The sequence below is a fragment of the Emydura macquarii genome, unplaced genomic scaffold, assembly GCF_026122565.2.
Source record: "Emydura macquarii macquarii isolate MOO-44397 ecotype Brisbane River unplaced genomic scaffold, CSIRO-AGI_Emac_v2 contig_3506, whole genome shotgun sequence".
Taxonomy (NCBI): Eukaryota; Metazoa; Chordata; order Testudines; family Chelidae; genus Emydura; species Emydura macquarii.
The window spans coordinates 3,208,984-3,221,830 of NW_027133643.1; the positions used below are offsets into that span (position 1 = coordinate 3,208,984).

General features: G+C 42.6%; 1 protein-coding gene across 1 annotated transcript in view; it reads right to left on the minus strand.

Annotated features, from left to right (window-relative positions):
• FAF1 (Fas associated factor 1) overlaps nucleotides 1-12,847 on the minus strand; it is a 272,766-nt gene that overhangs the window by 191,202 nt on the left and 68,717 nt on the right. The window lies entirely within an intron of this gene.

Here is a 12,847-nt window from a genome sequence, read left to right on the forward strand (position 1 = left end):
AAATAATTTAACATGAAAAATAGATTATAGTATCCAATTGACTGAAATGCTGGCCAAATGAAACAAAGTTGTATTTAATTTATACTGTTTAATTAATTTCCCTCCCAACTCTAAGCTATTCATCAGGCAGGTAAGTTACTCTTTCTTGAAGATTTCCCAGATTTTGCTGCTGTGGTTGATTATGTTACTATAAAAAATACAAGTTTGGTCAGATTTCATTTCTGTGGATCCTGTAGCCAATAGTTTTAAAGCTCGCCATTTATACCCTTGTTTTTCCACTGTATTTCAGTAATAGATCCAAAAGAACAAGGAGCTTTTATTATTAAGATCAAAATCACAGTGTGGGATTTACATTCTTCCATTAGTTAGCTAACAAAGAATAAATCACCAACCAAGAGATGGGCATGTTTCATCTGATTAGGCTTGCACCTACAGTAGTCATCTAATTTATCATCACCACATACTTGCCATTGATTCAGTCTCTCGTCACTATTTATTAAAGTCAATTTTCTCCTGTGCTGGAATCTTGCTCGACCTAGAGGTTCTTATGAGGATTTCTATAATATTTAACTCTGCTATCATTCAGTTTACCAATATGTACAAATAGATGTGTAGGGCAGAGTGGAATCTTCCCAAGCCCTCTATGCGCAGGTTGACTCACAATATGGTTACAAGATCAGGGTGGATTTAAGATAATTATTCTCTTTGTTGGTGTGATAAAAGGTAAGTTTATTTATATGCATGGTAAATGTTTTTGAATTTATATGTTATATAGAGAACCAAACAAGGAACAATATACTTACAGGAAAACGAAATACAATACAAACAATACAAAAGCCCAAACAACTAACCATGGGAAACAACTTTCCTTCCTATTGATAACACGCAGCATATATTAGATGCCTTGGTCATTACAACAGTTACTGTTTATTCAAACCTTCCTTTAAGGTCTCTTTGCTAGTTAAATGTCCCTTCTGTTTGGCTCTCTAACCTTCCTGGGTGGTGTGGCATATTTCCATCTAGTGGAAATTTGATATAATTGCAATATAAATTCAAGCAAACTGAGAAAGAGGCTAGACAGACATGGAGTCTCAGAGAAGTTTTAGCCATGTCTAAATGACATTGAATGGCACTTTCCAAAATAGCATTTCTGGAAGCCTAGTTTAATAAAAGCCATTTTCAAATTCTTTATACCCTGTGCTTCATAAAGAACACAGCATTTTGGTGATGAGAGATTGATATGATGGTGATAGCTGAGAAAGATGGCAAGCTCCAATTTACCACTGTTCATGCCTTATAACAAGAATATAGCTAATCAATATACAAAAATATCATGTAAATGGAATCTTTCTATTTCTGTGTAATTGACAGTGGGTTAGATATAGCTAGAGCAAGAAAAGTGAAATAACTGACAAACCATCTCGAAGTCTCTGCATGAAGAATTTCCTCTAACCTATCAGGTTAGAAAGGTGGAGCTGAAAAGATGAACCCAGTCCTAAATTCTTGTTTCACAACAATAGAAATGTGGTATCAGAACAGTGCAAATTTAGAGAACGATTGCAAATTGCTGATGAATCCATGACTCGCATTAAGGAAATCAGCTATTAGAATTCGATACATTTGAATCAAACATGAACTGTGAGACCAAGTCATAGAAGAGTTCTCGCACAGAATATTATATAAATAATTCTCACAATAGGGGATTGACCCTAGAAAAGGCAACTGATTACTAAAGGATGTTAGGGCACTACCCTGGGACTCAAGAGACCTTGGTTTAATTCCCTGCTCTGCCAGCATTTTCCTGTGTGACCTTGGGCAAGTCACCTGGACTCTGTGCCTAAGCTCCCCAGGTGAAAAACAGAAAAATAGTACTTCTCTGCCTGACAGAGGTGCCTTCAGGAGAATTATAGCAAAGATTAAGAATCATTGACGGTATGTCTTAACAAATTTGCCACCCTCAGATCGATTTATCTGGATCAATTGAGTGGAAGTGAAGACCAGCTCAATCAAACCGGAAGTTGAGTCAATAAAACCACCTTCAAAAAAAGAGTAACACTGTGTTGACAGGTATGCATTTCCCGTCAGCACAGCATAGTGGAGATGGCATGCAGAACAGACTTTAGGAAATCTGCCTAAATTATGCAAGCTACTATACATAGCTTGCGTAACTCCATCAACCATCACCGAATTTGCCGTAAGTATAGACCAGGCCTAAGATTTTTCAGCAATGGAGGCCATATAAAGTACCTATAACAGAGAGTACAAGAGGAATCCAGGGTTTATTCTTCTATGACTACAGACCAAAGCACTGATCAATTTTAATCAGACCCAAGAGATAACAATTGCTTTAAACAGTAAAGGGAGGTTTCAGCATATGCAAAATACATTGATATTACAAATGCAAACAACAGTGCCTGCTGGTAGTCACCCAGCTCTCAGCCTGGGCTCTACTGTTGTCTCATTGTGACTCTTGGCCCGGGATCCCTTCTGGAACCCCCACTTCTGAGCAAGCTCAGTGTTCCCTGTAGCAGTTGGGCTCACTCCCAGGGTACTTTGAGTCTAATTATCTCTAGTCCCTTGCACTGCTCCTCAGCCCAGCTACAGAGCACTCTCAGGACTGCAGTATCTGTCTGCCCTCAACCAGTGGTTCTCAACCAGGGGTACACATGTGTCGCTGAAGGTACACAGAGGTCTTCTGGGGATACATCAACTCATCTAGATATTTGCCTCGTTTTACAACAGGCTACATGAAAAGCACTAGCAAAGTTAGTACAAACTAAAATTTCATACAGACAATGACTTGTTTACACTGCTCTATATATTATACATTGAAATGTAAGTACAAAATTTATATTCTAATTGATTTATTTTATAATTATATGGTAAAAATGAGAAAGTCAGCAATTTTTCAGTAATAGTGTGCTGTGACACTTGTATTTCTATGTCTGATTTTGTAAGCAAGTAGTTTTTAAGCGAGATGAAACTTGGAGTATACAAGACAAATCAGATTCCTGAAAGGAGTACAGTAGTCTGAAAAGGTTGAGAACCGCTGGACCAAGCAAAGAGTGGGGGAAAAGAAAGGCTAGTCAGTATCTTGGGCTGGGCTTCCTTGGCCACTGAGCTCCCTAGCAGTCTGTAGCAGACTATTTTCTTGGGCAAACGTTCCCCCTTGTTCTGTGGCCAGCTTCACCTTTTGAGCTGCTATTCTGCAGGCAGAGCATGCACTGTAGGTGCGCCTAACTGGCACTGTCTGAGTGCAGGGATGCTCACTAGGCTTGCTGTCAGTGAGATAGGGCATGTTCCATCACATACCCATCCTCCACTCCCAAGACCAAAAAGGTTTCTCGTTTGAGCATTAACCCAATCCCAATCTCCTGGAGGGAGGGAATCTGCATTTTCTTGCTCTTTCCTGGCTCGAAATCTGATAGATATCAGCACATAATCCAGGGGTTTGAGTCTTTCAGAGAGCATAGCCACCCTAAGGGCACATGATCTGTAACCAGAGAGAAGGGACTACCCAGCACATAATAACTGAGGCTATCCACAGCCCATTTTATTGCCAGAGGCTCCTTCTCAATAATAGAATATGCTTTCTCCCTGGGGAACAATCTTTTGCTCAAATATCGAATAGGGTGCTTTTTACCTTCAAACTCCTGGGAAAGCACTGCTCCCAAGCTGCTGTTTGATGCATCTGTATAGAGAATGAACTCCCGGGGAATTTCTGTGTTGGCGAAGACAGGTGCTCAGCTCAGCAGCACCTTCAGGATGCTAAAAACTTCCTACCACTAGTCACCTTACTGGACTTTTTTGGTGTCTTTGACCTTCAGTAGACCACTCAGGGGTGCCATGATCCATGCAAAGTTGGGGATGAACCAGCAATAGTATCCCACCAGGCTCCGGAAGCAGTGTATCTGTCTTCTGGTGCATGGTATAAGGCAGGGGTTTAATGCATGGACTTTATCCATCAATGGTTTCACAAGACCTCCTCCAGCCTGATACTCTAAATAAATCACTTCTGTCATGGCTAGCTTATACTCGGCAGAGTTACTTGTGAGGCCAGCCTCTTGTAACGAAGTCAATACCACTCTGAGATGACTGAAGTAGTCTTCCCATATAGGGCTATAAATTACAATATCATCAAGGTAAGCCACAGCATATTGCTTGGGCAGGGGAGAGGGGGGTGTCGAATGATTCAATTAATCAGGCACTGTAAAGTCACTGCAGCTCCTTGCAGGCCAAACAGCATCGTTTTAAAGTGGAAATAGCCAAAGGGGGTTGAGAACATGGTATACTCTTCACAGGATGAAGACACGGGAATCTGCCAATAACCTTACATAAGATCCACTGTGCTGAGGTATTCTGCCAGGCACAACTACTCTAATAGCTCATCCACTCACAGCACCGGTCTCAAACTTTGTGATGGAACTGATCTTGTGAAAGTCAATACAGAATCAGACCATGCTGCCCACTTTGGGGACCAGGACCATAGGACTCCTCCATGATCCCCATTCTCAGCATCACAGGCACTTCTACTCGGATCATGCCCCACATCCTCTTGGATAAGGGCTGAGGATTCTCTATAATCAGTTGCCCCTGTGTGGTCTTCAGATAATGCTGTATAACATATGTTCTCCGCGGGCTTGCGGAGAATAACATATTGAAATCTTGGATCATTTGCATCATCTTCTGTTCTGGAGCAAGGGCCTCATTTAATGGTAAAAGTCCAGACTCTAGCTTATTAGCTATCCTGAGTTCTAGTTCTGGGCTCTCTGGCCAGGAATCTATCTGGAGGGTTTCCCATGTCTTCCATAGCTTGAAAAAAAATGTACATGATAGATCTTGATCTCCCTCCTTTTCTTGGATATCTTGATCTCATAATCAGCCAGGCCAGGTTTGTCTCACCACCTCAAAAAGACCCTGCCAGCAGGCCATTAATTTTGAGTGAAGATGGTAACAGGAGCAATATCCTGTCTCTGGTGATGGAATGTTTGCATCCCTCGGTTATATCTCTGTTCTTGCCTCTGTTTAGCCCGGACAAGGTTCTCCTTTGTAAAAGTGCTCAACTTAAGATGTTCCCATAGTCGGATGAAGTACTGTGTTGCCCCGAGCATGTTTGCGTCTTGCTCGTCCCAGCTCTGACAATGCATCCAAGATTTCCCAGATGGCATCCATAGAGCATTTCAATGGGCAAGAAACCCATGGAAACTTGGGGTACCTCTCGCACCACAAATAGAAGCAGCGGAAGGAGTGGGTCCTAAGGCAAAATTACTTCAGGAATGGGTCCAGACAAAATTACTTCAACATCTCTTAACATCTTGTTAACTCTTTCCACAAGGCCATCTGTTTGCAGATGATATACTGATGTCCTCAGGACCTTGATTTTAAGGAGAGAAGATAGGTCATGCATCACCTACAAGGTGAAGTTGGAATCTGGTCAGTCATTATGTCCTATGGGAAACCTGCCTGAGAAAAGGGAGTCGCATGAGCTCAGAAGCAATCGCTGTCACCATAGCCAAGCACAAGGGTATGGCTTTGGGGTAGCAAGTGGCATAGTCCACCACTAAAAGTATATACTGGTTTCCCAAGGAGCTCTTCTCTAAAGGCCCTACCATGTCCATCCCTATTTTCTCAAATAAAGTTTTCACTTATGGCATTGGGACCAAAGAACCTTCAGGACATTCTTAGCTGCCACATATTGACCCTTGGGACAGGAAGAGCAGTACTCCTTACTTCATGGTGCACCCACGTACAAAAAAAAAAAAAAAAAAAAAAAAAAAAAAAAAAGATTAGCCAGTATCCATTCCAGGATCTTCTCATGCCCTAGATGCTCCACATAGGGAATAGCATATGCCAGCTGGATTACAGCCCTTCACTACTTACAGGGTACCAGTAAATGAGTTCTTATTTCCCCCAAATGTGGGTCTTTCCATACAGTATAGATGCTCTTTCTCCAGCACAAAGTGGGCATAGTGTCCCAGGTGGCAGGGGTCTCACGGATACCACCTGTTAACAGGCACTGCTCAGCATTGCACTATAATGCTGCTCTTGAACGAAGCTTCACCCGTGTATTAAGGTCTTGAGATCCACAGCCAGTGCCTGCCATCCCTCCATGTCTCTGGCCATGGGATGTGCCCTGTGAAGGTCTTCAGAGTCACCGCGCCACAAGGTCCAAGGCTCAGATCATTAATGATTTGCCAAAAGGCTGGCTAGTCTCAGCCTATAATCACTGTGCATGATAATTTCTCTGCTAACACAATTGTAACTGAGTCCGTGAGGGCCCCAATTGTCAGTTCCAGTCATTTATTGGGCTAGGGATTTACATCTCCAAGTATACGCTGCAGGCAAATAGTCCTCTCCGAGTCAATTTTCTTGCCCACTAGGGCGGCTTGCATTATTGTCTGGCTGCACCTCAAGTCCATAAGCCCCAGCACCTCTTTCCCTTGAGCCTATTCTGGGATCATCAACTTAGGGAGAGAGTCCTACTATGTGCCCTCTCTTTTGCCATCCAACCCTCTGTGCAGTCATGTTCCATCAATGGAAACTCTTTCCTGCTGCCAAGAGGAGCAGCAGATCATTGAGTTCATCTCTGCAGGCTCATTCCTGGCAGGGGACATGTTTAGACTACGAGGAAGACTTTTGTCTGAGCTCAAAGGCTCCATTTCGGTCATGTGTGTCCCCAGGTGTTTATCTGGGTGACACCTCATCCAAACTTGGCCCTGTGTCTTGACACAGTCTTCCCCTCTACATGTGGGTTTCTCAGGTCGCTGTGGTGGGATTTGTACACATTTCCCATTGTGTCTGGGGTTTGATGTCTGCTTGCAGGGTCTTGCACCATCGGTGGCCTTCACTGGTGAATGGACGGAGGCCACAGGTCTCATCTCCAGCAACCCTTTGGTTGAGAGAAAATATCCTCCATCAGCTGCACCACCTCCAACAATGACTCAGGGTGATGGATGGAGAATCCACTCCAGACCCCTCACCAGAGGCATGGATACGAACTGCTCTATAGGAACTCCTGCAACTCAAGCCCTGGAGTGCTCCTGGGGTGGAAGCCACGACCAGCAATGCTCTTTTAATCACTGCACCTTTACCCAGGGGTGAACCTCCTTGGGGGAGGTCTCCACCATAAAACACTGTCGCTGTGTCTATTTGCTAACATCCAGATAATCTAAAATAGTGGTCTTCACCTGACAGTAGTCTCTAGTCTCTTCTGGGTCAAGGTAGGCCACCTTTACATGTCCCATCAGGTAGGGGGCTAAAACTAATGCCCAATGCTCCAGAGATCATTGAGAGGCCAATGCCACCCTCTGAAAGGTGAGGAGGAATGCCTCTGGATTGTTGTTGTCAGAGCCCATGTTAGTTAACATCACTGGCACGGGTGGCAGAGCTCTCTCTGGTCTACTGGGCCCTGTTGGGTCTCCCTGTGCAGAGGCCAAGTTTTTAAACAGCTGCAAAAAAGTCTCAAGTTCTTGCTTGTGGGTCACAACCTCCTTCAGCAGCTGCTGCTGCTTTGTTGCTGGGACCTGCCACTTGGCTGTCCACTGCTGTTGGAACTGCAGTTTCTGGTTGGCCAGCTCCAGTTGCCATTCTGCCATCCACTTACACTAGTGCTAAGGATCTACCTCGACTGATGCCCTCTCTCTCCAAGGACTGGTGTGGAACCGGTTTCTGTCTCAAGGCCTTGTATCAGGCATACGGCATCATGCCTGCATTCTCAACCACTTGTAGTCAGCCAACTGTCAGCCTGAGCTTGACCACCAACTCTATGTCTCTTGTCTCTGGGTCCCCTCCAGATCCCCCACTTCTGGGCAAGCGCACTGTTCCCTGCAGGAGCTGGGCTCACTCCCAGGGTCTTTTCACAGTTTAATTATCTCCAGTCCCTGGTGCTGCTCCCACGGCCCAGCTACAGGGCACTGAGACAGCAGACATCCAGAGCCCCTCTCACGGCTGCACTGTCTGTCTACCGTAAACAGGGGGAGGGTAGCGGGGGATGGGGAAAGAAGGGAAGGCTTGTCATTGCCTAGGGCTGGGCTCCCCTGGCTAATGAGCTCCTTAGCAGCCTCTAGCAGCCTCTCTTCTTGGGCAAAGGTATCCCCCTTGCTCTGTGGCCAGCTTCACCTTTAAGTTCCTGTTCTTCAGGCACAACATGCTCTGCAGGTGTGCCTAACTGGCACTGCCTGAGTGCAGGGATGCTAGTTAGGCTTGTCGTCAGCAGGATGGAAGCATCTCTCATCATGCAGCTATTGTGGTACGCAACTTCAGTGAAACCATTCCCCGCCCCCACTCCATTGAGATAGGCAGAAAAATACTGGAAGGAAAAAAGAAGCCTAAAAAGGACAGGACATAGCTATTCTAGAGAGCAACAAACACTAACTCAGAGTCTGAAGAGTTTATTCTGGGAACTCAGGAGTAAGAGATAATGTGACTCTTAATGGTCAGAAGTTAAAAATGGTCAAAGATATTGCATGTGAGAGAAAGGACGTCAGTGTTGACCTTTTCTGAAACAGTTTTCACATAAAACAACTAGTGTTGATATCAGTCAGGCATGACTTTTTTCTTTTTTGTTTTTTTGGCATATGTACTGATAACATCCATACACTGCAACAGAAGTCCTACATAGAAACTGGTTCCATCCATAAATGTTTTTGACATTACAGTTTCAAAAACATTAACCTTCACGTTAACATTATCAGCTATCAGATATCAGCTATCAGATATCAGCTATCTTCAGCCTTCCTTCTGTCCTCCACTGGGTGCACTCCCTCGAAAGGGTCAGACAGCATTGCTTTGAAATGGGCACTTGAGATGAGATCAGTGGTGGCATGGTGGGAGGAGGATAAGACTCAAAAACACACGCACACACACGAACGGGGTCAGAAAATTTGGCCAGCAGCATCCGAGGCTGCCCTATAGGGATGGAGAAAAAGATGAGGAGGAGGAGGAATTAAGAGGAACTACTGGGAAGTGGATAGTAAATCACGTGTTCGGAGAGGTCAGAGATAGCTACAGCAGCTGCTCTCCATTAGATGGAGACCAAACAAACCAGGAAGCTGAAATTCACATCTCACTAGTACAAAATCACTAGGAGTACTTTGGTCCCAAAATCTCCAGACCAATTTCCTTCATGCACTAGACGTGGGTGGACCAGACCCAGCAATAAAACTATCACATGCTATCACATCTCTTTGTGGAGTTTTAACCCAAATTGCTTCAAACAAGGCAGTTTCCAGACGGTCCTTTTGAAAACCAATGTCCCTCTCACCCTCTGAAAGTTGCCCCAAAAGCTCCACCTGACTTACCTCAGCAATAACAATATCATCAGTTAGAAAGTTCCCTGGTGCAACTAAGCAGAAACAGAATACGGATCTAGCACTCCATTGAGGGTGGGGGGAGGCAGTACTCCATGGTCCGAAGAGGACGTAGCTGCCTTAGGAGCATGGTTCCAGGTTGCTGTCACCAACAGGCACTAGAGGAAACACACACTATTCCTTCTTGGAACACCACTAAAAAGCACTGCTGAGCATGCGGTCTCTATATTGGCAGCCTCCAGCACACCATTACACCATGTGCATCTTATAGGAGCAAAGTTTCTGTTTGCTTGTTTTCTTTGTTTCATTTGTATTAGAAAGGCTACAAAATATTTTGTTTTTTCTTTGTTCATTCTTTTGTGCAATACTTATTGACAGTAACGTCTTTTGTTTTATGTCTGAATCTTACAGATAGTTACTGTATGATCTTTTAGGAATTCAGGGCATTTCTGTAGGTAAAACTTTATTATGCAAGGAAAACAGTTAAATACTTGGATTTAGAATTAGGTTGAGAGAAATCAACTGATGTACTGAGAGAAGGGCAGTCTTTTTAAAGCAAAATGGGAACAATTCCACCTGGATAGAAGTAATAATTTTAGATTGGGATCATTTGTTATAATTATGAAATAGCAGTTCCCCAACTGTAGTCTCAGTATCAGCAAGGGTCTGAAGAGAGCTTACCAGTCACATGTGCAGGTTCTTCTCAGTTCCAGCTGCCACATCACATTAAGACAGTTAAGAGTGCATTACATACTGACCTAAGATACTTTTCCACTTTAGTAATTCTCTAGATGTTATGCAATTACAAATAGGAGGAAAAGGAGTCCTTGAGACACTTTCTGTAGTAAAATGTGGTCCATGTAATGAAAAAGATTTAAGACCCCTGTCTATAAGGTAAGGAGTATGTGTCGCCTGAAGTATCATATGCAGTTCAAGCAAACATATGAACTGCTGTACACGTGCAACAACCACCATGGGATATAGTACTGATGATTTGTTGTACCTCTTTATATTCAGATAATTATACATAATATGATCCCTTATGAAGGGCTTGATTTGGTAAAGAAGCAGATAGTTCTCTGAACTAGTGTGCTAAGAAAACAAGATGTACAGTATTTTAATGTACTACCTTTTCACATCTGGGCACCTGGACTCAAATCCTACCACATGAGAGAAGCAAAAGAGAGCGCAGTGAGTTAGTTGTTTTACATGCTGTACTGCAGCATTGATCTGTGACTATGGGAGCAAGGGCTTGGAGTCTCCCATGGTATTAGCCCTCTCAGTTAGAATACTTGGGAATGATAGCAGGGACTCCAACCAGAGAGATGCAGGGTTTTAAAGACAACAAAGTCTATTAGAACATTAAGCTTTCACATACACATCAGTCAAATGTACAGTTGAAGAACAGCATTACAATGGGCAGAATTTAAAAAGCAGTTGGAGCTGTACGACCAACAGTTAAGTTTTAAAATATTTTTAAATGTACCCAGATAAAAAGTTTAAAATAAAATATGCACAATTTATTAAACTTGTCAACTAACATGTTTCTCAACTGTAACATATTAAAGGAAGATAAAATGGAGCTGATTTCACCCTGTCCTCGATTTAATTCACTCTGGGAGCATAAAGGGGAGGTAAATAGCCCATGTAAGAGTGTAGCCTAGGCAGCATGGAATTGTCATAGTCATCCTACACTACTCCAGACCTATGGGATGTGCAAATGGCTTGGAGCTGCAGAGGGGATGTAGCCAGAGTACACTGGACTCTAGCTATCCTGGGCTGCCAAATATCTTGCAGGAGGCCACCGCAGCCAGAACTCAAAATTAGAGCAGCCCTGAATTTCCTCTCAAGTATATCAAGGGCCTGGCAAGCCCCTGGACAGCAAGAACATAAAGGGAGCATAAAGGTGGCTTAATGCCACCTTTGCTTCCCCCATTTCTTTCCTATGCACAGCACTGGCAAGGAACAGTCAAGAATCAAGCCCACTGTTCCTTTTTACAGTAATACTAGGCCAATATAAACTGTACCTTTTGAACTAACACACATTTTAAAAAGTTTTAATGTATACAAACCCAAGTAAATCCCACATTTTCTAATTGGAACATCACATTCTAGGGTGTGCCGTGAGCTATATGCACAGGGATGGCAGGTAAGCTATTTCACAACAACACATCCCAGAGCACACACCATTCCTTCCTTATAAATTGATTTGTGCAAAGTCTTTCTGAAAATGGGTTGTGGTTAATATGAGACTCAATTTCAACTGGGTTCAAGAAGTTTTAGGAACTATTCAGGTCTTTTTAAGAAACGTTTTCATTTTCAAGATGTATTCCCCAAAATATTCCATTCAACCCACAGTTAATCTGAACCCACACTCCTCTAGAGCTGTGCTTGCGGTGTTATGGTTTAGTACAGGCGGTAGTATCTGGGTCTCTCCTAAGATAGCAGTCTACATGAGGGGGGAAAAAACAGCTATATGTTTAAGAGCACATCTATTTTTCCACGTGTTCCAGTTGGAATCAGGTAGAATGCTGAAAAATATTCCATTTTATTTCTCCACCATCATTGCTAAACAATCTTTTATATCAATTCATTTAATACTGCTATTAAATTTAGCCTGTAACTTTTAGTAAGACTATTTTGACAAAGCTATGTATGTGAAAAATAAATTTTAAGTGAATAGAAAGTTCTTGCAGAGATCCGATTCTCCACTGCCTTGCTCCTTATTTAGTCATTTATACTTGTGCGCCAAGTGCATGTAAAATGGTATTATAAGTGTGAATGGGGAATTCTGATTTGGTAGTGTTTTTATACCCACATTGTACAGATGTAAGTGACTATACAAAACACAAGGCAGTGAAAAATCAGACCCGATATCTGAAATACTAATACAATTTCAACAGACCAAAATAATCACCACTAGGTGTCACCCTTTGATACTGTATAAAATACTATAGAGATGAGCAAGGAGCAACTGTTTCACTTGAAAATTGTAAAGGAGTTATTTTACTACCATGCTAAGGCAGTGTAGTATTTTTATTCAGCATCTCTTCACTTTATTCCTAGTTTTGATTTTTAAAAAGTAAATGAATACGGGATTTGCTTCTACAACACCTAAAAGGAATTCTTGTAGTCACCATTTTACAAAGTATGTCAGAGTACATGACCTTTGCAACATTAACATATGTTGCAATATGCAAGAGGTATCAGTGTATCATTCTTAGATTATGTAAAAACAATTCTACACATACTTTTACAAAAATGGGAGTCTTAAGAAAAAGTGTAATAAACCACAAAATTATGCATTTTTGAAGATGGGTAAGTAAATTACCTTCTCAAATATTCTGAATTTTCCCCATCTCCCAAAAGACAATTAAAATCTTTATTTGCAAAGAAGCAGGGTTCAACCATGCCCAGCCCTGCAGAGTTTCATAGTGAGTCTGCCCCATCAATGACTGACATCAAGTGAGAAGGACCTATGCAGCACCAACTCACTAACAATGATGCAGACATCACATACATGCTCACTGGGGCACCGT